This window comes from Eurosta solidaginis, chromosome 2 (assembly GCF_040869045.1).
Source record: "Eurosta solidaginis isolate ZX-2024a chromosome 2, ASM4086904v1, whole genome shotgun sequence".
Lineage (NCBI taxonomy): Eukaryota > Metazoa > Arthropoda > Insecta > Diptera > Tephritidae > Eurosta > Eurosta solidaginis.
Genome location: NC_090320.1, coordinates 5851185 through 5876937, shown reverse-complemented (window position 1 = coordinate 5876937; position 25753 = coordinate 5851185). Strand labels below are relative to the sequence as shown.

Genomic DNA, 25753 nt, shown 5'->3' with positions numbered 1-25753 from the left:
TGCGCAATCAACACTCAAAGCTTTCAGTGCTTTGGTTCAATGGGAACAATTTTATTTACCCTTAAGATAAATTACTTACTGGCTCGCAGCTGCCACTATTAGAAAGTATACTCTTTCGTTATATTTCTTTGGGGTTCAAAGCTAGGCTAAATAGCAAAAAAATTAAAGCACTTCTTCGCAAAGCTTTTGCAAAAAACTGGAGACGGAAGTGCAAAAACAAACATAGGCATAACTTAGTTAATGTATGTGTGCTTGCATATCCTTACCCACACATATGTATAAAGACTTCATTTATTGTTGTGAAGCTGCACATAAATCAATATTTGTTAAATGCTATAGGGGCGTTTTAAACGTCGTCACAAATGGGCACATTGCATCAAATATACCAAAAATTATATTAAGCTATAGTGGAAACCAAAACTCACAAACATTCAGAGAGTCGATCTCGTGACGAACACTTCTTTATTGCAGTATGAATGAAGAAATTGATAAAAAAAATTACGAAGCAAAGAGAAGCTGGCCAGAGGGAGGTAGAGAAAAGGAAGATGACGGATAAAAGAGAGTGTGAGAGGAAGATCCAAAGGGTTATGTGACACAACTCGTTCAAGGGGTTGTCTGCGCAATTTAAGGATTCTGGAACACGATTTTCGACCTAATCTATCAGTGACAAACCCCGTTTGTTTAGCAGGCGAGGTTCTAGTGACTCTAAATTCCTCAAGGAATAGGGATTTGGATGACTGAGAAGGTCCAACGTAGTTATTTTCAACCGTTCTCGAGATGGTCGGGCTAGTATCTTAATGGTGTTATTTTCCGGAACGTACCAAATCATCATCCGGCAAAGACCTATCTACATCTATAAAACCGCTTCAAGAAGAAGAGTGCGGGAGGAAAGGAAGCAAGTTACATGAAGGAGCATAATATGGGGGACAAAAAGGCAGCTGAGATAAGCAGTGGACTAATTCGAAAGTAAATTCGGCAGCTTGAGAGATGAGCATTTATAGATTATGAGTGAGTGCGATATGATTTATATATAGAACTTCGTTCAAGGAGAAGAGAGGAAGGAAAGAAAGATGTATAAGTAATAGAAGTGACTGGGATGTTAACAAAGGGCAGACATGTTAGAATTTTAGTATGGGTGGAGTCTCAAAATTTTAATTGAAAAAAAATTCGTATAAAATTACGATGAGCACAGATTAATTAAACCAAATTTGAATTTTTTTCTTCCTGTGCGTCGGCATAAAAAATACCATATTTTATTTTTTCGAAAGTATGAACAAAAGTTTTGAATTTGCCCTACCCACGATTGATTCGTACGACCCAAATTCAATAAATTTCATATAGAAATCATACCTCCATCATCAGTATAAATTTAGTAATGGTTTATTTTATCTTCACGATGCGCCAGATCCTGGAGAAGACTCACGATAAAAGAATCGACACGCATCACCGTTTTTTCGGTTTCAAATCAGTCTTTGACAGCGCGTAGGGAAGTTGCAAAGTTAAGAAGTTACTGCCAAATGACGTTGAGCATAGGCCCAGCTCCAAAAGGATTGGGAAGGACCTCTCAGAGCCATACGAAACCAAACGAGACTTCATACAAAGCAATAATTCTAGCAACAGAACTAGATCTTGATGGCACAACCTATTATAAGAGCGTATAGTTACTGGCTTTTGATATATTAATATTATTGGCCTTAAAAAATGCGCTGTGAGTTCTGCCTGCTCCAGATTAGATAAAGATGCAAAAAAGTGGGTATCGTGGAGACAAGACAAAGTAGCTGCTGTCACCCTAAAGATAATCGGCGCATTCGTGCCTTGGCAGCCACGTCACTGTTGGGGTTATAAATTTGAGGTGTGACGGAATTCGTCATTTTGGGAACCAGCATTTACAGCGAAAACAAAGCCAGCTTAGAAATCGAATGGAGAATAACACTTGCCGACAAGTGCTATTTTGAACAGAGAGGCCAAGTAAAAAGTAAAGTCCTCTCCCGACGTAATCACGCTCTATAAGTCGCTCATCTTACCTGTCTTGATGTATAGCTCAGAATCATTGATGGTGTTCAGCGAAAATGAAATGGCTTCTGGAGTGTTCGAGAGAAAAATTCTCCGGGGGATTTATGGGTTTGTTCGTGATGCCGACGGCGAGTATCAGAGGAAGTATAGAGACAAGCTGTATGAGCTTTATGCTGGCTAAGTCATGTTATTCAAATGGACGAAGCCGCTCTAGCCAAGAAAGTATATTAGTGGACACCGCAGCTTGAAAGCAGTGAAAAGAGGAGACTTCCACTAAATCGGGAGAGGCAGGTGGCGGAAGACTTGGGCCCCCTTGGTGCTCGTGACTGGTGTCAGTTATCGCGAAACAGTGATATCTGACGAATGAAACAGCCAAAATCGCTGAGGCGCCTAAGCACCAATTAATGATGATGACGACTACTTTATGAAAGTTTAAAGACCGGTAATACGGCGGTGTGGCGCATCAAATTCAGGTCAAAAAAAGTGTAATTTTTAAGTGGTTTAAAAGTGGACCAGAGTTTTTAGAATTTTTTGATCATTTACATAACCAGGATATATTTTTATATGGGGAAATATGTACTATGCCTTCAGAAAACGCTGAAGTGATTGATATGTATTGAAATTTTTAGATGTAAGTTTGAGTATTTCGAAAGGCCATATCTCTCACATAGATCAAAAATCTTAAATTCCCTTCATAATTTACGAAAAAATTATGCAAAATTTTAATCAAAACTAATTAAAATAAACTTTTCCACTAACAAAACACATTTATAATACTTACGACCTTATTGTGTTACATTCTTCCGCTTTTTCCATTTTCTCATGCATCCTAATTTACTATCACCTCAAAAATTCCTGACTTATGTCAATTAGTTTTGTTATTTTGTAGTCTATTCTAAAGATACAATCACTTTCAAACAGCAATTAAAATGTTATGCTAAACAAACCACACCTCCGCACATACCTACATACAAACATACTTATATACACACTTACAGGCATACACAGTTAGCTACTTAAGTATAAGCTTAAAGTAAGGCAAAAGTAAAGCAATAAACAAAAATTCAGCACTCCGGGCCATTCATTTAATAAGGAAGAAGCATAACTACCTTTAATTAGTCCCAGTCACAATGCCCCTTTTCTTTTAAAACACCATACCATAACTGCAAAATCTCATCAACAAAAGTACTTATACTTATACTTTTTTATATTTATACTCTTTATACACATACATACCTACAACAACTATGCACTTACGTTAGCGGCCCTTTGCACGCTTAAAATGAGTTTCCTAATAATTTTTGCAAAGTGCCTGTGGCATATTTTTGTCTACATTTGTGTTTGTGGTAATGCGAATATATGTGTGGGTGTGTGTATGTGCATGCATAGGAATTTTAAGTGGGTGGTTTTGTGGAGGACACCGAGCGCAACCAAGCGAAAATTACCTCATTGGCAGCTTGAATTTATCACATCATCTAAAATAGGAAAATATTGTAGGACAGAGCACAAAAGAAAGAAGCATGAAATTGTTGCGCAAGACGTAAGATAAAATTAAAGTAGCACAGCATAGCGACACGCAAACCACCTGCGCTACACACACACACCAAACATGCAACACCACACGTGCAAACAAACAAATATATTTGTGTTTGTGGGTTTGTTTATAAGCGGCGCGTAGTACATTCTAGATATGACTATATAAATATATTTTGTGTACAAATAAATATCTATTTATAATGTGTCTGTGCGTATGTTTGTGGTTAAGCAGATGGGTGTGAGCTATAAATTTGTTATATACTTTCAGGCGCGCAAAATCGTAATTTGAGTTGAGCGAGTTTGCAGCAGTAAAAGAGTAGTTGCGTTTGCTTGTATGAGGTACATGTTTGAGGAGTAACGGTTCGTTGAGTGACTGGAAGTGTTTGAGTTACATTGTTGCTATTTTTTTACAGCGCTAAGGAAACGGATTTATGTAGCTGTAACATTACCTTATGTAAAAGTCTTAAACTGGGGAAAATTGAGCTACAATTAAGAAGACCAATAACAGGCACGCGGCACATTTTGTCCCCTACGCGCAGCATTCTTTGTATAAACTATTCAATACATTTCTGATAATTATAAATAAATTATTTAAAGAATTGGGGCTTAAATTAGATGAGTAATTTGGTGAAATTTGCAGTTATGTTTTTTGAAATCTTCAAATTTTTTATTCAACTTTGCTTTAGTATGAACAAACCATCCCCTAAATGTTTTTTTCCTGTTGTTACTGTTGAACTTCACATTGCTGTTACAGTTCGACGTCGGTTATTCGCTGCTTAAGTTTTATACTTTAGATGAATTCGAAAATAACTCAAAGGCTTCAGAGCTTTTATCTGAAATTTTTACCACTCAAAGCAGTTAAATTCACCAGGCTTGGTAATTGATGTAATGGAGCATTCCCTGATTAATAGCGCATAAATGTAGCGCACAGAAAAATAATTTAGAATTGTTAAACAAGAGTAAAAAAGTAAAGTGCTTAGCATAATCTTATAAATGTCAAATAAAGCCGCATATATTGTCCTCTACAACCCAAACATTTTGGTCCAATTAGTTGGAAAATATGGAAGACATTTAGCGATTATTATTGAAGCTTAATCGCTTAAATGGTTATGGCCTTCCAACAAGGCGCGCCAGTTGCTTCTTTTACTCGGGTTAACTGGCACCAATTGGTCACACTCGTTTTCCACCTGGTCCTTCTAACACAGTAGAGGCACCCTCTTTCTCTGTTTCCATAGACGGGTTGCGATAAAAATACTTTATTAGCCGGATCATCACGTTTCATTCGCACCTCATGGCCTAGTCAGTGCAGCCGCTGTATCTTAATTCGCTGGACTATGTTGATAACTGCGATAAGCTCATCATTAAATCGTCTGCGGTATTCGCCGTCGCCAATGCGTAGAGGTCCGCTAATCTTCCGAGGAACTTTTCTCTCGAACATTTCCAGAGCCGACTCATCAGATGTTGTCATAGTCCAAGCTTCTGCATGCTATAGCAGGACGGGTTAAAATATTGACTTGTACAGCATGATTTTCCTTTTCCGAGATAGGAATTTACTTTTCTATTGCCTACCGAGTCCATAGTAGTATTAATTGTCAAGAGTGAATTTTGGCTGCATTTAAAGGCTGTTGTTGTTGTTTGTGTTCCCAAATAAACGAAGTCTTTTACTATTCCGAAATTATGGCTGCCAGCATTGGCGTTTCCAAGGTGTAAAAAGGCACTTTCATTTCTTTCGTCAAGAAAGCACTCGTCCGACCACGTTTTGCTAAGAAGCTGATGCATGCGCCTACCTATTCCTTGCCCCCGAATTGATGCGGAACTACCGCAGGCGATCCTTCTTTACCCGCGTTCTTGTTGTTATTTAATCTGGATGTTGCTATTCTGACTGTGCTATAATCGGGTGAAGGGGCATTAATTCATCATCCCTGCGCGGTACATCGATTTGTCCATTTGGGAGAGTGGGGAAGTGTTCCCTTCATAATCAAAGTACTGTATGGTGATCGGTTACAAGGTTTTCCTTCTTCCATGAGTTTTCCCCGGACTTAAAACCTTCCGTATGCCGCCAAATTTTGGAAAAACTTGTGGGAATTATTCCTGGTAGCTAGCAGCTCAAACTCTTCGCACTCACGCCTTTCTGCCTCTGCTTTTTTTCTCTTTTCAACTCGTGGTAGCCTTCATAGACTCTTCTTGTTACTCTCGCTTTTAACGTAGCGGTGTAGGCAGCGTCTTTTCTTTTGCTTAAACGCGGCATTCTTCATCTAAAATACTGGAGGCATGCCATCCATCTTTCGATGTGATACCGTGTATTTCGATCGGGAGAGAGCCATGTAGCTTGATGTATAATTTTACGCATGCACATCCTGCTGGGTAAGACCATGCTTTGAGCACTCGCGAAGTCGATCAGTCCAGTAGATGAGAAGAGGTTTCATTGGGTAGACTGAACTTGGGACCCTTTTTGCCTACCCTGGCTTTAAAGTCAAAATTTTTATACTTCCAGCAACGGTAGTGTAAGCCAAACCCAGTAATCTGAATAGAGATGACTTAAGAACTCTCACTGGGTACTATATGGGAAATTGCAGTGAAGTATTTAATTTATACATTATTGAAAATTTTTTTTGCCAGTGTTAGTTCAACAAAGAGATAAAGCCACTGAGGAAAATTATTTGAGGCCTTAGACCTACAATACCTTAACACTCGTATACGCTATTAAATTTGACCTTTAACTCCTTACTATAGTGCAAAAATATGAGCGTGTGCAAATTTCTATTTTCTCATCTCAAATTTTGAGGTTAAACAATAAAACGAAAGGCTCTCAATGAGCTACCGATTTTTTTATCTTACTATCATTTGCTATCACTACCAATTTTTTACCAAAATGTTTTCGATTTCTTATCGGAGTGTTATGAATTTGGTTTGGGTGTGTAATCCATAAAACTTCAATACAAAATCGATGACACATCTGTAACCCGCCGTCAACAAACCGAAAAGAAAAGTTATCCATTTATTATCGAACAGCTTTCGATATGATATCAAAATTTTATCGATTTGCCATCGTAATGTTACCGATTTATTATCGGAGAGTTCACAATTTTTTAATATTACGTTATCGGTTTGTTATCGAAAAGCTGTCGATATGTTATGGATTTGTTAGCAAACAGTAATAGATTATTTGTTGAACAGCTATCGATTTGATATTGACATGTGATCGACTTTGTTATCAAAGAGATATTGATATAATATCGATAATCGATTGATAAGTTATCGATAAACAACCGATATGTGTTATCAAGAAATTATCGATTTGTTTTCGATTTGTTATTAGGCGTGTTAGCGAAAAGTTCCTTTTTCCCGGTACTACCGTCAAGTATTCAGTGGGAGTTCGGTTAGGCACTAAGAACACGTCCGCCGGGGTTACGTTGCAGTACTTTCTCGGTCGCACGGCATTGGACAAGTTTGGGCTGAAATCCGCATACATATTCGGCGGTTTAACGCAGAATATGATTTTTTTAAAACTTTTTTCATCATTTAGTTATGAAACTTTAACCAATATCCGACTTTTCTCATATATTTAAAGAATTGGCCTTTCAAGCTTTTTGCATTCGATAACTCTAGTCGGAGCCGTGACAGAGGATTTTGATTTTGAAGAAACATTTTCCAATTCCCTATATTGCGCTGCCGCGGTGCAGCCTTTCCTAGCTTCTTATACACTTCGTGATGACTGTGAAGACTACGCACGCCCCGTCTATTTTCCAATCATTTATCAATATTCGATAAAAAGCATGTATTTTTTATTTTTTGCGTAAGTAATGCCATTTGAAGGTGTTTGTTTCATTTATAACGATCACCTCAAAATAGATATACATACATACAAAGGTAACTTTCCATATAGATTTTATCTAGTGACTAGCTTTTACCCGCGGTCTCGCGGGCTATTCTCCTTAGCCTGCTTATCAAGTTAACTGTTTAATAGTCCCGAAAAGATTCCGACGGAATCCCGAACGGATCCCGAAAACCATCCACAAATGATCCCAAAAGCGGCACAAAATGATCCAGAAATAGTCCCCACAATATCCCGTACGGATACAGAAATTATCTGGAAAGGGGCACAAAATGATCCTAAAATAGTCCAGAAAAAGGCATGAAATTACACCGATAGAATAACGGACGGATCCCGAAAACCATACCGAAATGATGCCAGTAGGCTCCCCAAATGATATCGAAATAGTCCTGAAATGACTCTGACGGGATCCCAGACTGATCCCAAAAACCATACAGACATGAACCCGGAATGGTCCCCAAATGATCCCGAAATAATAAGGAAAGAGTCACGAAATGACCCTGACGAGGTCCCGAAATAGTCCTGAAATTACTCTGACGGGATCGCGAACGGATCCCGAAAACCATCCATAAGAGATCCCGGAAGGGTCCCGAAATGACCCCGACGAGATTACAAATAAGGCGAAGCCTAGATCTTCGGTTAGTTTCCTTATCGCTACAACAACAACAACAACAGCTAGACTATTGGCTACTTGTGTGCCAAATTTGAGCCAAATCCGTTTAGCTGTTCTTGCCTGCTTGAGTCACAAAGACAAAGGTCTGGACATCTGGACATCCAAACTTTCATATTTATAACATTAACTAGCTCAAACACTTAACCGCTCTGGAACAGTATTCTATAAAAGCGTGCAATTACTGGCATATGCTGATGACATTGATATCATCGGCCTAAACACCCGCGCCATTAGTTTTGCTTACTCCAAACTAGAAAAAGAAGCGGTAAAGATGGTTTTGATGGTGAATGAGGGTAAAACGAAGTACCTGCGCATATGCGCCCTCACAACCACGCTACTGTTGGCAGCCATAATTTCGAAATAGTCAAAGACTTCGTTTATTTGGAAACCAGCATCAACACTTCCAATAACATCAGCTCTGAAATCCAGCGAAGAATCACACTTGCCAATAAATGCTACTTTGGACTAGGTAGGAAATAGGTGTGCAGAAGTATGGGCCAAAACAACAGCAGATGAAGCGGCTCTGGGAGTGTTCGAGAGAAAAGTTCTTCCAAAGATTTGTGGACCTCTACGCGTTGGCGATGGCGAGTACCGAAGAAGATTTAACGATGAGCTGCAGGAGCTTTACGCAGACATCAACATAGAACAGCGAATTGAAACGCAGCGGCTGCGCTGAAAGCAGAGGAAGAGGGCGGCCTCCACTTCGTTGGAAGGACCAGGTGGAAAACGATTTAAACTCCCTTGGTGTGACCAATTGGCGCCGGTTGGCAGAGCGAAGAAGCGACTGGCGCGCTTTGTTGGACGTTCATAATCGTTTAAACGGTTAAGCGCCAATTAAGTAAACTAATATGGAACATACAGCAGTAACACTTCGCCGAAGATATTCGGCACTTGCGGAACGAGACAATGACAAATGTACACTAAGGAATTTAAACCGTATGACTGAAGGCGATCAAACAACTGCTCAAGATGTAATAAGTATTGCTCAGAGGATTCAGCAACAAATAACAAGTAAATATCCTACAATCTATGCATACATGATTCGACCTTACAGACGTGAACAAAGTTTGGTCTCACAGCATAAAAGCAAAAATATTTATTTACTCGTAATCATTAAAATTTATTTCCACATGAGACAAGAAAAAAATATCGCTATTTAGACTGCTGCGTGGAATATCACCATGTCTCAACTGCAGTTTGTAAAACGTCCTATCTCAAAATAATTCGTAATTCGGCGTTCAGTCGAGTTAGGGTGATATTCCACTTAACAGTCAATTTATAACAACAGCCTTCAATTACTTCATATATATTTGTTTAAAAATTCGGAAACCATTGGATGCCTTATATCTGTAAATACATAGGGACCGATGTCTTTACGACCAAAAAGTGCCACCGCACAAAGTTGCCCTTGAAAAACGCCCGCTGCTCCAGTATCTCCAGAAGTCGGTTTTATTTCTGGCTCTCCAGCACACATGATTGAACGTGATAAATATACATATTTTTCGTAAGGACCAATGCAGTCATATTTGTCTTTTACAACCAGTTTAGAAGTTTTGAGAATATAACTAGATCTCACACGATTTGAAGTTACCGCACCCCATCCACTAACTTCCAGATCTGATCCCACACATAAGTCATGCTGACAAAGAGGTATTGATTTTATTCTATCAGTCTCAAGAAAGCATGTTTCCACTTTCAACACAGCTATGTCCATAATTCCTGTCTCAGGAAGATAGTATCCCTTATTATAATGTATTTTAATTACTTTGCGTTTTTCTACTCCTTCTGCGTTTAGCCGACGTCTATTTTCTTCACCAGCTAGAACGATGAACTCATCCTCATTTCGCTTCGCTACGCAGCGCGCAGCTGTCACCACCGATTCCATATTTACTAACGAACCAACGCAAACATAATTGTTCTGATAAAAGATAGCTACCGTGTGTGGGGTCTGCTCCATTTTTATGTCCTTGCCATTTAAAACGCGAAGTTGCGCATTCGTATGGCTAAAATGCCAACTAAGAACGAGAGACAGGATCGCGAAATATATGCCTGAATTCATTTTACTTTAAGACCTTTTGCACTACTTTTTAAGTATAAAGTATGATAAACTTTGTGGGTGCTATTTATACCAAATTGAGTCGTGTGAATAAAAAATAAGCAAACACTTTTTCTTCTAGATTCTAGGAACTCGACATGAGAAAAACAATTTAAATTAAAGCTATACAAAGAACATATTTTTTTAATTAGTTGAACAAACAAATTTTGCTCTTTTTATACATGCATATTCCGGCTAAATGAAATGAGCTCAGCCTTGAACAAATATTTTGCTTTACTTTTGCCATAGGAAATTTCCTAATAATTGTTTGTTTATAAATGTACTCGCAGAGTTGAATTGTGTTACTAATTTGGAACGTGTACAACAACTTTATTTTTAATGAGTAAAAAAAAAAAAAAAAAAAAAACAATGGATACACTTAATTAGTTTTATCTGTTTCCAAACTGCTTAGTATGTTCTATTCTCTACTGTCGCAAAACCTTAGTTGGGAGCAGTGAACTATTTGTTCACAAAATTCAAGGTTTTTATGCATAAACCCGCGAAATGAAATGAGCTCAGCCTTAACCCAATATTTTGCTTTATTTTTTCAAAGGAAATTTCCTAATAATTGTTTGTTTATAAACGTACTAGCCTTTACTTGCGGCCCACCCGCAAGGAGAAAATAAAGTATATGGGCTATTCACGTTAGCCTGCTTATCAAGTTATCTGTTTAAAAATTATTTTTGTCTAATGTATTTTAGTTTTGTAATAAAGTAAAAAAACTAACTAAATGAGCTGATTAAAAATATACATTTTATTTCGAATTAAAAAAATACATTCTGTTTCTAAGTTAAATTAATTGATATGACAGGGGTGTAGGGATTACTATTCACAGAACAAAGGAGTGAAACTAAAATAACTAAAACCAAAGAGAATTTTTTAGATGAAAATAGTGTTGCTTTTTCGGGTATTTAAAAAAAAAAAAAAGAAATGTAAGGCGCGATAACCTCCGAGGAGATTTGAGGCCGAGCTTCTCTTTCAATTTGCGCCGTGCTCCTTTTAATTTTCCCTACAAATTGGCGGGACGAAACCTACTCGTTGAATGCAGTCCGAAAGGCAGATGAGTTTTCACTGAGAGCTTTTCATGGCAGAGCGCTTGCAAACCACTTCCGAATGTCGACCCCGCCTAGAAACATTTTCTTCTTATTGGAAAATCTTGTTTCCAAAATTTTGATGTTGCCTTTCCTGGGGCGTTAACCCACGATCTTCGGTGTGGTAGGGGGAGCACGCTACCATCACGCCACATCGGCCGCCAGGGAGTTTAGTTTAGTTGGCTAAATATTACAAAAAGTGTAATTATAGTTACAACAGTTCGTTAAAGGATTCATTTAAAGAAACTCAAAAATAGAACGAAAAAGATGTGTTAGATATTAAAGATAAAACATACCGAATTTTAATTTAAAGAGCATGTGTGCTGAACTATCTACCTTCGAAGGCTTCTTAAATAATTCCGAAAGGGTCCCAAAATGATACCAAAATAGTCCCGCAAAAGTCCCGAAATGATCCCGTACAAATCCCTAAAACCTTCCAGATATGATACATGAGAGGTCCCTAAATTATCCCGAAATGACCCCGACGAGATCCCGGACGGATCCCGAAAACCCTCCAGAAATGATCCCGAAATAATCCAGAAAAATTCACGAAATGACCCCGACTGGATCCCGGACGGATCCAGAAATCATTCTGGAAGGGCTCCCAAATGATCCCGAAATCACCCTGACGGAATCCCGACACCAATCTAAAAATGATGCCAAAGGGTCCCTAAATGATACCGAAAGAGTCCCGAAATGAACTTGACGGGATCCCGAATATATTCCTAAAACCATCGAGAAATGAGATCCCAGAAACCATTCAGAAATGATGCCGGCGGGAGCCAAAATGGCCCTGACGTGATCCCGAAAACCAGCCAGAAATGATGCCGGAAGGGTCCGCAAATGATCCCGATATATTCCAGCAAAAGGCCCCGAAATTACCCAGACAGGTTCCCGGACGAATCCCGAAAACTATACAGGAATGATGCTAGAAGGGTCTCCAAATTATACCGGAATAGTCCCGAAAGGATCGCCAAATGATCCCGAAATAGTCCCGAAATTACCCTGACGGGATCCCGAAAGTTATCCAGAAATGATACCGGAAGGATCCCCAAATGATCCCGGAATAGTGCCGCAACGATCCTGAAATAACTCCGACGGGATCCCGGACGTATCCCGAATATCATTCAGAAATTATCCCTGAAGGGTCCCAAGATGATCCCGAAATATTCCCGACGGGATGCCGGAAGGATACCGAAAACACTCCAGAAATGATCCCTTAAAAGTCCCGAAATTACCCTGATATAGTCCATAAAAATTCCCGAAATTCCCCCGACGGGATGCTGAACGGATTCCGAAATCCATCCAGAAATGATGCCGGAAGTGTCGACAAATGACTCCGAAATAGGCCAGAAATGATCCCGGAATAATCGCGAAAAAGTCCCAAAATAACCCCGACGGGATCCAAGACGCATCCCGAAAACTATACAGAAATGATCCAGGAGAGTCCCAAAATGGTTCCGAAATAGTCCCGAAATGACCAGACGGATTCCGAAAACGATTCAGAAATGATCCGGGAAGGGTCTTGATATGACCCTGACGGGATTATAAATAAGGTGAAGCTAATTATAAAAGCATGTTAATAAGGCGAATGAAGAGCTACAAACAAACATAGCGGTAATGCTAATAAAAGCGTGCTAATAAAAAGAATAGAGGGAGGGCCGATGAGGAGAAGGAGAGCACAACTGACCGTTTTTTTCAAAATTGTTTAGATCTCGATATGTATGAGCCAGATACCAAAAATTATTGATTTATGCAGTGTTAGTTCTAATCAAATATTCACAATGGTGCCATAGTACAAATAGATTTCTTTGTGTGCTCACAATCGTTTATTTTTAACAAATTATTTTAATAAAATATAGCTAAACAAAAGCACTGCGACCAAAATTGCCCAAAGCTCGCTAATAGCACGAATCCACATCTTCACAACCAAAACTTTATTGATAGATTTGGATTCCAATTAAGAGCGCAAAAGGGACCTGTGCATAAAAATAGCATATATACGATATTTGATTAAGATTAAGATAAAATTGTTTGTATTTTTGCACATATCTACCTTGTTGTGGTGACTTCGTTAAACAACTTTTAGAAAACCAAAAAATGAAGCGGATTGCATCGGAGAGTACTTGGGCGACCGATATTGCGAAAACCCATCAACATCGGTCATGCACAACATCTCTGAAATGTAAGAAAATAACTCACCTATCAATAGTCGGCAATTGCCATATCTCAGATAACCTTCGTGTAAAAATAGAAGTAGGTCGCATGGGAAAATAAAGTTAGCTAACTAATTTCGATTGGAATGGATACTAGTTGAGACCTAGCCTACATCTAGTTGGATTTGATACAGGGCTATACTTACATGTGTCGACACATAAATATGCGCTAATATAATAATTTTATGAACAATTCTGTAACCCCATTTATAATCTGTTAAAATTTACTTTAAGAACTCTTTAACATTATTGCCCTTATTTTTCTTACTAACGAATCATCAAATCAAATAGCACACACTCACACATATACGCATCCAGAGGGTTACAGTTGCACGTTAAAATACGAATCTGCTGTTTGTGGCATACCGGAAACGTACAAACACACAAATGACGAATATGAATTGGAAGTTGAAGCTGTTGAAAGTAGCTGAAACACGAATATTTTTTCCAGTTTGCCTACGTCCTTCGCTGTTAGCTAACAGAAATGCAATTACATACAGCCATGTTCAACCACACCTGCGCAAACTAGCTTGTCTGTTGACATACTATTACTTATTTTTTAATTTTTTTTATTGCATAGATTTTGTCGCTGCTGCATATCACAGTTTTGTTGTTCTTCTCTAGTTTTGCTACTGCCGGCCGTTTTTATTGCTGCTGTTGACTTCCTTCGTATGCACTGTTTTATGTAAACGATGACATCGGCAACAGCAGTGCCAACAAAAACAAACATGTACCAGAACAAACAAAAGCAGCTGTTCTGCACAGCATCAAGCGTCGCTGGCGTATGTTCAGTGATTCAGTGCCAATTCGGACGTTAGAGTGAGTGGTTGTTAGTCGGTAAATAGTAAGAAGTGTAAATTAATTATTGCGCCCATTTTACAAATGTGTTAATAATGAATTTGTGAAAAATACAGTGCATTAAATATATTAATAAAAAAAAACCAAATACAATTTTTATGTAGAAAATATATTATTGCCTAAAGTAATAAGTGCTGTGTATAATGTATAAGAAGCGCTATGAATGCCTTGAAATATATGTAGCAATGTGGTGCTGAACTGATGCTTACCATTCGTACCATGCATGAGAAAACAAGAAAATAAGTGAAAATAAAAGTCATAAGCCTATGAGACAAGTGTTGAGTTGCGGTGACTTGCTAAGAATTTTCATTCTGTCATAAAACACAACGCTGTGGGAAACCAAAACTTGCGCGCCGATGTGGTTCTTCAATTTACCTTCGTAGTGCATTCGTGTTGTTGTTGTTTGATAGCGTGCGTAAAAAGCTTCGTAATGTTTGCGTGCCTATAATAGATATGTATTTTTTTTTTGTTTTCAAACTGTTGAATGCGAAGAATTATCACTTTCATTTGCTTGTGCTTGCATGCACTTTTTCTAATGGCTTAAGAAATTTGTGTGTGTGTCATTGCTTCGTGTTGATATTTATGGATTATGCGCATATGCTGTGCTAATACTTCTTTGAATATGAAATGTAATTCTTACACATGTGACACAATAATCTTGCAAGTCAGTGCGTGCATCAAATGTATGAAATAAAGATACAAAAGGTAGAAGGACTTATAGCATTGTATTGAGTTTTATTTATGGTAAGTGAAAGGTGATTATTTATTATTTATTGAATTTTAACTCAAAGAAATGTTAAGCTCAAAAGCGTGTATAGAGGTGTAAGCAATGGATAAATGGAGACAAACCCCCCTATTGCGAGAGTCGATCGCAGTCGACAGTCGATCGTTGAGCGTTAATCGATTATCTTTATAATGGATAAAAAGTATCTTATATGAATAGAAATGTTAAAAAAATATCAAAATCTGTTTCGTACAAGATAACTGTTTTCATAGTTAAAAGATTTGGCGATTAACTTGCATAATAACAAAATTAAATGAAAAAGATGGAATCGACAAATAGTCGATTCTACTCCAATCGACACTCGCAATAGGGGGGAATATTCTTTAAAAATGTTTGAATGCCTTATCATGTCTTCCATATATGTAGATATGCATGTGGTGCATTCCGTGTCAATTGGGCAACAGTTGGATTTAGTGGAATATAAATGGAACTAGACAGTCCTAAACTTATATTGCCTATTTTAAAGAATAATAAAACAACTCTGGAATAAAATGGGTAAATAAAGGCGACGAAGTGAAAAAACAGTTAGGTGGAATTAAAAGAAATAAATCAAATAAAAAAGTATACGGTTGGCATGCATGGGATTTCAACGAACATATCGCACACTAACTACAAAAGAGTCATAACTTAAACTTTTTCAAAATCGGTTTTTTTTCCATAAACCAATTCACAGTACACATCTCTAACTGCCCCTTTAATTTCGTTGTCATTATTTTCTTCTTTAACTGGAAAATTACCGTTATGCCAGTTTTGGTGTTGATTACATCGCTTGCGCCGTATAAACTAAAGCTGAAAACATAGTTGCTTTATCGGTAACCGTATCGGTAACCTTATAACAGCTGATTCGACCAACCTTATGGGAATCAATGCAATCGATTATTGGTGCTGCTAAGGTCGTAACCGTATCGTGCCAACCAATTGGTTTTTGGTTTACCGTCGTAACGATAAACAGCTGATTACGTTAGGGATACGACTACAGCGATACGACATACGGCACCAAAGACTCTTTATGAGTACTATTTTTAGTTGTGTCAATGTGCTTAAGAACAAGTGAACAGTTTTTTTTACGCATAAAGCGTATTATTTTAAATTCTGACTATCTTGTTGCCAAAGAGTTTTTACTCTGTTGTGTATTAATTAAAATTGTGCCTTTTTATACGTAAAGAGTGAGTAAATTTGCTTTTATTATTGTGAAATGCGCATTTTTTGATGAAATAATTGTGCATGTACGAGTTTTCTTAGAAATATTCTTAATTCACAATTGCCATATATTTTGTCCGTAAACAAATAATTACAACAAAATTTCGTCAATTAATTTTATAATGAAGGTCTCTTTGTAAAACTGGATTTCAGTATAACATTACAGACGTTTTCACATAAACCGTTTTTCTTCTCTCCTGAACATTTACATTTTTCAAGTTGTGACTCTTTCGTAGTTAGTGTGCGATATGTATGTAGATACTGCCTTTTCCATACCTCGAGTCTCCAAATCCTTACTTGGGGGTCGCCAGAGACTTGCTTGCTAAATATGAGTGTGATACATATTGACTCGCCTCGGGTGCGTTAGTTTGAAAACTAACAACTCCTTGACTCCCCCTTGCTGGGTGTTTGAAAAGCACGTATTTCCAATCCTATTTTACTCAATAGATACTTAAGGGCCCATTACTGATACTTAGCATAGACTTGACTTGACTTGAGAACTGTCACTTACAGTTCTGTTAAATGAACATTGCATGTTACTGATTACTCAAAACTTAGCAACACTTAACTTGACTTAGAAGTCTGTTGCATTTTGATTTTCTATGTAAGTTCTAAGTGACGTTTACATTTTGAGATGCCATTTGTTTGTTTCCATTTCATTTTGACATTTTGTCATACAAATTGACATTTATTTAAAAATAAATTTCAACGCTGATTATGATGCCAGATTGTATGCGCTAAGTGGAGTATAATTGTGGCTAATTTGCCAGGTTTACGCCAAGTCAAGTCAAGTCTATGCTAAATATCAGTAATGGGCCCTTTAGGCTTAGAAATTTAGTTTTATTGTTTTTAATATGTCCCAAGGTATCGCCACCAAACGGGGGGTTTTTTATTTCGTGCTGCTTTGAACGAAAGTCCAGAAACCATTCAAAAAGTTTCAAGTTTCTTGCTTACCCGGAATCAATAGGTGGGGTGAAACAAGGACAACGGCAAAGTCTCAACTGATGTAATGACCACTTCAAATAGCCAAGAGATCAATTGACCTTTCTAAATTGACTTTATTGCCATCGCGCGATTTTTTAATTAAAATTTTCGAAACTTATAGTAAAATAAGTTTTTCTTATCTCAGACAGGACCTCATTCTGCCAGTTTTAGTCCGATTTTTCACTAGATTAGGACCAAGATGTCGGAAAATTTATAAAAATAATGCTCTCTTCATTCTCTTCCAAATTGCGTCGTGCTCATTTTTTAATTTTCCCTACAAATTGGCGGGATAGGACCTACTTGTCTCTATGCCGACTTCGAACGGCATTTGTAAGGCATATGAGTTTTCACTGAGAGCTTTTTATAGCAGAAACACACTCCAAGCACTCCGAGGCGACTCCGCTTAGAAAAATTTTATTCTAATTGAAAAAACTTGTTTCTGAAATTTTGATGTTGCTTTGCCTGGGGCGTGAACCCAGGTGGCAGGCGGAGCACGGAGGGAAGTCAGACTCAGCTTCTCCTCTAAAATCATCGACCTTCTCCTCCTTCCATTTCTTCCGAATACCGGTACCGATAGGAACACTTTCTGAGCCTTGTCGATCTTAAACTTTGCGGACAATGGGAAACTAAATCTTATACATAAAAATGGATGTGTAATAGGCATTGAAAGTACCCAACTTATCTTCACAAAATTTTCAGGGTAGGTTCACGCGGTCATCCAGTATTTTTCTGGCTATATAAAATTTTGTAAAAGCAGGCGACACAACGCCCACAGCCAATAAGCCAATATACATTTCAGTTTGTCAAATGTCCGAATCCTTTTGCCTTAGAGAATTGAGTATATTTACCCTATATATTAATCTGTATAGAATTTCAGAAAGTGAGCGGTGGCGCGTGCATATATATGGGTATGTACATGTGTCATTTCAATCTGTTTTGAGCCTCGCACGATAGCACGGTTAGGTATACAATATTCGTATGTTTTGCAACGAAATGAAAGACCAAGTATTTTCCCATATATGAAGTAATTTAGATGGGAAAGTTAGAGAGTAGAAGAGGGATTAAAAGTTAGAATGAGAATGAAATGGGAGGTAGGAATGAGAGTGGGAGTAATAAAGACAGTGGGAATGGGAATGAGGGTGGCATTGGAAGCGGAATGGGCTTGGGAGTGAGAGAAAGAATTACAATAAGAAGGGAGAGGAAATAAAGGCAATTATCGGAATGCAATCTTTATAATTTGAATACACATAGGTTTCGAAAAATTGGTCTCATTGCAGTTGAAAATCTGATTAAAAAGTGGTTCGATGAGGCTTTCCCTGAAATATGTTCAACATATTGAATTAAAAGTTCAATGAAAATTTGGAATATTAAATTTTCTGTTCCGGCGAAGATTTTTTTGGAGTTATGATGTACTATTTCAGCTAAACGTCCGATTATTTCTGCGATTTTCTTTTGTATTTGTGTGGTTCTAAATTTTGTTAAATGTGTTGCGGAGATTTTCCCTAAAATGGTCACAAGTTCAAAACAAAAAAATATCCAATTGGTCATCACTTAAGTAAAATTTAAAAAATTCGCAGACTTAACTGATCTTAGGTTAATTGAAATCGTCATAAGGTCAATTGAACTAATGGCATTTGACCTTACTGCCGTTGACATTATGTCACCCTTTCAGTTAATACTTCTGTTGTTAGTAATAAATGAAGTTGGACAGTATTTACGTGCATTTATTCAAGAAATCAGTAACATAAACCGATTCGTCACTAAACGAAAGCAAAAAGTACAGCCTACAACCCAATGTATTCAGATGTCTAACCAGAGCTTCAATGAGGCATTAAATTCAAACCTGCTAAAAACCCAAAAACAATTTGGATAAATGTATTTCCAAAACTTTATTTTACGTAATCGGTTAACTCAACAGTATGCAAGTTAAAAATCAGTTCTCAATTTTTCCAAACTTAACACGAGCAACAGCATCCTAATTAAATCGGTAATCCTGTTACAACCAATATAGCTTCAAGCGATACTCATCAATTAAATTTTATATTTCATTAGAAAAATAAAGTCATTTGTAATTGTTTCTGTCGGGAATGAATGAATTTAGCACAAAAGAAAAAAAAAACATCTTTGTGGAAGTTAAAATTTTATCTGCACCATTAACATGGGTATTACATCTAACTATATGTGAAAATGTAATTTCGCATACACCAATATCGATGTAATCCTTACGACTTTCAATTTCATCTGCTTATTCTCTACACACCAGAGTTGTCAGTCGTTATATCTGAATGAATATCGCTAACAGTGCCTTGAAGTTGTAATCGACAACCAACCATCTACATATATGCCACCGCACTACAACAACAAGCTTCAACAATTTTGCGCTGTTCTATGGGTGTATGTATGTACGTATTAGTGGCTGAAAAGCTTTTCAAACGAGATATCTAAATTTTAGCCAAATCGAACTTCGTTTTCACACTTTGGTTGCATGCAAATCGGTGCCATTCAATAGAATTCGCACACAATGCCTAAACAAATAATATGTATGTCTATATATATATGGCCGTATTCACAATAAAATGAGGAGGAGCGAGTGGGCTACTGCCCTTATTTGGTTAAAATACAATATACTATTTGGCGCTGGATGTTGGTGAACCCCCTTTCAAATGAAAATAACATGATGCGAAAATTTTAGGCGAGCATATATCTCCGGGAGCGGGATTAAAATCCATCCTAATTGCCGTTCCTCATCTGATGATTAACCCATTATTTTGTATGCATCTATTCCGCTTTCGAAAGAATCAGTATATAAGTATAGGCTGCATGCCCTTCAGGATGTAACTTCGCATGACAGCCTGTTTTATGCACCCGAGACATATGTGAGTTTCCTTGACTTGAGAATATCACTTCACTATTATTTTGTCGCGTATTGCTCAAAATATGTCGGCTTGTATAGCTTTTCCTGTCGAAAAGGATATTTCACTCCTGTCGTTGTGTCTCGTGCAAAATGAGTGAGTGGGATGTCTTAGGCTAACCGTAATATACTTTGTCCCCGCAATTTCTTCAAACTATTTTTTACTCCTTGCTGTTTACCCCTAAGTTGTTGTTGTTATCGATGTGATGGTCCTTTGCCGGATACAAATCCGGTACGCTCCGGTACCATAGCACCATTAAGGTGCTAGCCCGACCATCTCGGAAACGATTTATGTGGCCACATTAAACCTTCATGCCATTCCCTCCCTCCCTACCCCCAAGTTCCATGAGGAGCTTGGGGTCGCCAGAGCCTCGTCTGTTAGTGAAACAGGTTTCGCCGCGGATAGTTGAGGTTGACAATTGGGTTTGGAGAAGCTATATATTGCGCTGGCAACCTGAAAGGTTGCGCTACACAGCCCCTTGAATCTGGTATTTTAGTCGCCTCTTACGACAGGCATACCTACCGCGGGTATATTCTGATCCCCTAACCCGCTGGGGTGCCCTGGCGCATACTTACAGCTTATCAGCAATATCGCCCAACATATCACACAGAACTCCTGTTATTGGTCACACAAAACAGCGCCTCCAGCTGTTACGGCTGCTTTATACAAGTCTTTATTTCTGAGTTCGATTAGAAACCATGTCAAGTACCAGGTTTGCCTCCACCTTCCCACCTTTTTTTCAGGCAAAAGAACGGTTGTAAAAAATAGCATCATATCCTGGTGCCTCACATTATATACACACCGTCGGCCAGCACAGAATATATGCGACTGCGACAACGACATAGTGCAATTTATGTCTTAATCAAAGCCACACTCTAAGATGTTCACGCCAAGCAACGGAGGATGTTTTTTTGTGCCATGCTGTCACAGGTACCGACTATCGGTCGCTCAAAGCTCATTGAATCATAGTCTTTACTGCAATGATGGCATTTTTTTTGTTACCAATGGTCTTCGCCATGGCTTCCGCCTAACAAAAGACTTACTGCGAAGAGTGACTGATAAATATCAAAGCAGGCGACTGGTTGATTTGCCTTCGGCTCCTGGGTAGTAAAGGGGATATTGCCGTCACCAAGATGGACGAGATCCCGCCACATAACAATTTATTAAAACAGCATTTCCAAGCATCGCTGAAGAAGAAAGCATACTTTGAAATACATAGAAACTAAAGCGCTCATACAAGCTCGAGTAAGGTAAATCAAATTTTTGGTCTGTGCAGTTTTACCAAGTATGCTACCATCGGCGTTCTTCGACAATGCCCCCTTTTTACGGAACAGTGTGTGGATTGTAAATCTAGAATTCCCCGAAACTGCCTGCTACATAAAGTGGCTAGAAATAGAGAGCTTGTATATCATAAATTCCTTCAAGATATTTTATGAGTTAGGTTACATCAAATCAAGTATTTATTTGATGTGGTGGCACAAGTGAATGTGTTTGTATCGACGAAAAATTCATGTGGGTTAGTTGCAGTTTTTTCATTCAGTTGTTTCATAACGCACAAGAAAATTTGAACTTAAACAAATCTTTTCGTTTATGCACTAATACCCATCTTGGATCAAAGCTTCGCTACACCCCTGTTTATGTACGAGTATTATTATGTATCAGTATATGCACATACGAGTCGATACTCAACCAAATAAAAGGTATACTCAATTGATATTGAAATTTGCAAATGCAACGAATTTCGATGCGCCTTTGACTTTTGGGAAAAGAATGACACTCAAGCAAGTCTGAAGAGTTGGCCATTTGCTGTATGCAATTTTACTATAAATGTTTTGTGTTTTGCATTTTTTCTTTGTTTGTTACACCTTTGCATATTTTTTTCCTAGCACTTGCCATTCCAGCAGGCTGACGGAACCATGCCAATATTTTCTTCTATGTTTCTGATTTTATTCAATATTCCTATTGTAATCAAAAGTTATCGTGACGAGTTGATGCATATCCTTCGATGAATTTTGCATTTTTTTTGTTCATTTACTATACGCATACTTGCAGCTATGAGTATTTGTTGCCGCACCAAAAAGTACCCAATTTCATAGTAGGCAGGCAACGCTGACATTACTAAAATGGTTGCCATGTGTTTGCATTTACTGCAATTTTTTGCACTGTAGGTATTGCCGTTGTTATTGTTATTTTTATGTCGATCTTTACTGTTTTTATAACACCATTGGCTGTAAGTGTATAAATGCAGATGTGCGTTTTGTTGGTGTATTTGTTCTTCTGGGGATCGCACGTTTTATTAGAAACCATTACATATTTTTCAATGTACTCACTTGTAGACATGTGCTATAGTAAAATGTATTGGTTTTATTTTATGATCTCATAATGGTTAAATGTGCGTAGGAATACCACAATTGTAGATACATACATATGTACTTGTGTCTGTTCCTGAATGGGAAAATTTTGTAACCTCCCATACTGAGCAACAGTTGTAATGGAAATTGAAGAAATATACTTGTATAAATGTAAGGTAGGACTAAAATTTTACCACTCGTCGAAGTACAAAATGTCATTAGCCGCTTTTAACTGCAAGCTAGTTAAAATAAAACGCTAGGTAGGCTAGCGAATTGCATTTAAAGCAAGAACACAAAGTTAGCTAGTTCAGCTGTCTAAGCGGGTTTAGATGAAATCGTTAAAGCAACAGTCGCTCCATAGAAATCGTCGAATATGCGGTTTCAATAAGAAGAGCTCGGTACCACGAATCGAATCGGAACACACCACTTGTTTTTACTCCACACAGACCCCCTACTCACAGTTATTTTACTCTCACGGTAAGTGCCTTCAGTTGCCAAATACTTTTTGTATGTCAGGGGACTGTATGAGCTTTATGTGGTTCGAGCTGTATGTAATGACTGCTACAATGTTGACTGCGTATTCGACTAAGAATGTTTCATTGAGCAATTCAAGATTGTACATTTCATGGTGACTGACGTTGAACAGGTCAGTAGCAAGAATTGATCCTTGTACTGTTTGGAATGCAAATTTCATGGTCCGCGCAGGTAACATTATATTTGGAAATGATGCTCTAAGGTGACCAGAATGTCTGCCCATCCTTCGATGTTGAAAGCGCCCCTTACTTGTATGGTTTCAAGCAGGATAACTCGCTTGGATTTAGTATTACCTCGATGTTCTCTCTCTACGGTTGTGAGTACGTCTTCGATTGTGGCTGCAGTGCAGATAGTGTTCCAACTTGTTCTGCGGCTTCTACGATATGTTGTTTTAGGAACCTTGCAAAAACTTTTCCTCTGTGTCTCATGGCGAGTTTTTGGGTTTACCCTCCAATTGCAAATTTGTACAACTGCTGCTTTTTCCATTTTTCGGTGAACAATCCCTCCTTAAGACTTGCTTTATACATACCCAGCACGACCTCTGCTGCGATACCATCTATCCCTGGGACCTAATTTTTTAATTTGAGCAATTCACATAAATACCTCAAGTTGTAACTCCGCTTTTGTGGACGTCACTATCTTTCCCAATTTTGTGGGCAGGGACAATTTCTTTTAATGTTATTCATTTCAGATATATCTAGCTCCGTTATCGGCAGCCTGGCCCAGATTTATTTTAGTACTATTTTGTAACCCAGGCCTCATATTACATCTTATCGCGTCTCATCCCATATCCGCTTCCTGTTGTAAGTAGTAGCTGGATACCGCTTTTTTGGACTAGCTTGCTTTTTTTTATTTACAACAAAAACCTTCAAGTAAGCAGAATTGTTTTGAAGATGATTTTTTGAGAAGTGCGACGTTGCTAATTAAAAAAAAAAACTTAACTATTTACCATTTACGTAACGAAACTATGTAAACTAATTTCGAAACGTCTTCGAAAAATTAAAAAAAAGTTTACAAATTCTTATTTAAAATTTTGGTAAAGGTTCGCGTAATATATTTAATTGGATGAATCTCAGAGTTGGCATTAACGTTAAGCTAGCAGAGCACTTAATTTCTATAAAAATATGAGAGCACTTAATTCGCGAATGCGGCACTTAATAAGCACCTAATCTATAATATAAAAATAAGTCGGGTTTTCCTACCTGACGCTATAACTCCAGAACCCACGAACCGATTTCCACGGTTTTGTATTCGTTGGAAAGGCCTCGGGCTCGATGCACAGGGTCTCGCGATATAGGCCAAAACGTGGACCCGTGAACGCCTAGATAGTGTTTTCACATTATGGGTATATATGGGTATCAAATTGAAGCTGTTGCTGTATGCTTTAGTACAGAGTAAGTTTTACACCGCTGGGTGACTAGATACTAAATTCTTTTTGTTAAAATTTGACTTACAAAAACAATTTTTTTTTCGTCATCCGATTTTGCTAATATTAATTCAGAACACATACAGTAATAGGAGCAACGTTCCTGCCTAATTTCATCATGATATCTTCAACGACTGTCAAATTACAGCTTGCAAAACTTTTAAATTACCTTCTTTTAAAAGTGGGTGGTTCCACGCGCATTGTGCAAAATTTGACCAATTTTCTATTTTGCGTCATAAGATCAACACACCTACCAAGTTTCATCGCTTTATCCGTCTTTGGTAATGAATTATCGCACTTTTTGTGTTTTTCGAAATTTTTGATATCGCAAAATTGGTCGTGGTTATAGTCCGACTTCGTTCATTTTAAATAGCGATCTGAAACGAGTGCCCAGGAACGTGCATACCAAATTTCATTAAGATATCTCAAAATTTACTCAAGTTATCGTATTCACGGACAGACGGACGGACGGACATGGCTGAATGAATTTCCTTTTTGCCCAGATCATTTTTATATATAGAAGTCTATATCTATCTCGAATAGTTTATGCCCTTACGGGGCACCGTTATGCGAACAGAATTAATATACTCTGTTAGCTCCCCTCAAGTTGACGAAATCAGACTTAAAATTTCGAAATCAGTTATTAATATTAATTTTTGCTAATCTACAACCTAATTAGTGTAAATAACTGAAATCCCCAAAGATAATCATAAAAACCACGTTAATTTGCCGTTCACATTTTAAGTTTAATACAATACATTTTCAACAATTAATTTGATAATCTATCACAATCAAAATAACTTGCGCACTCATTAGTTCCTAAAGAGTACTTAACCACGAGCACCATCATCAGCGCCAACATTAATTCAAAGCAATAACAATAAAAATTATCAAAGTAATTTGTACAAATTACATTCATTGCATTCCACAAGTCAAAGCACAAAAGCCAAGCCAAAAAATAAAAACTAAAAGAAAGTAATGAAGAAAGGCTAAAAAGTTGAGGAATTACAGCCGCTAAAAGAGCACATTTAAAATGGACATTAAAATAAAAAAAGCATTAGCCAGCAAAAGCACTAAAAAGCAACAAAAGCTATAGAACATAAATAGTAAAACAAAGAAAGTGTAAGCGTAAAAGGAAATACGGTAGGTGTCGAACACCGGAAAGTAGCCATAAATACATATACACCATAGAATGGGGAATATTAACTTGTACAACACATAGTGTTTTTTTTTTAATTTTTATTT

At 37.7% G+C, this 25753-nt stretch overlaps 1 protein-coding gene across 2 annotated transcripts in view; it reads left to right on the top strand.

The window, feature by feature from the left end:
* The window catches only part of DIP-epsilon (Dpr-interacting protein epsilon), a 585790-nt gene that overhangs the window by 12214 nt on the left and 547823 nt on the right, over positions 1 to 25753 (top strand). Inside the window, exon 1 of one of the 2 annotated variants that reach the window (XM_067764167.1) lies at positions 14291 to 15061. The exons of the other annotated variant lie outside the window; for it this stretch is intronic. The gene's annotated coding sequence lies outside the window, so the exon portion shown is untranslated. Of the gene's footprint in view, positions 1 to 14290; positions 15062 to 25753 lie in introns of those variants that run through there. 2 annotated transcript variants of the gene reach the window in all.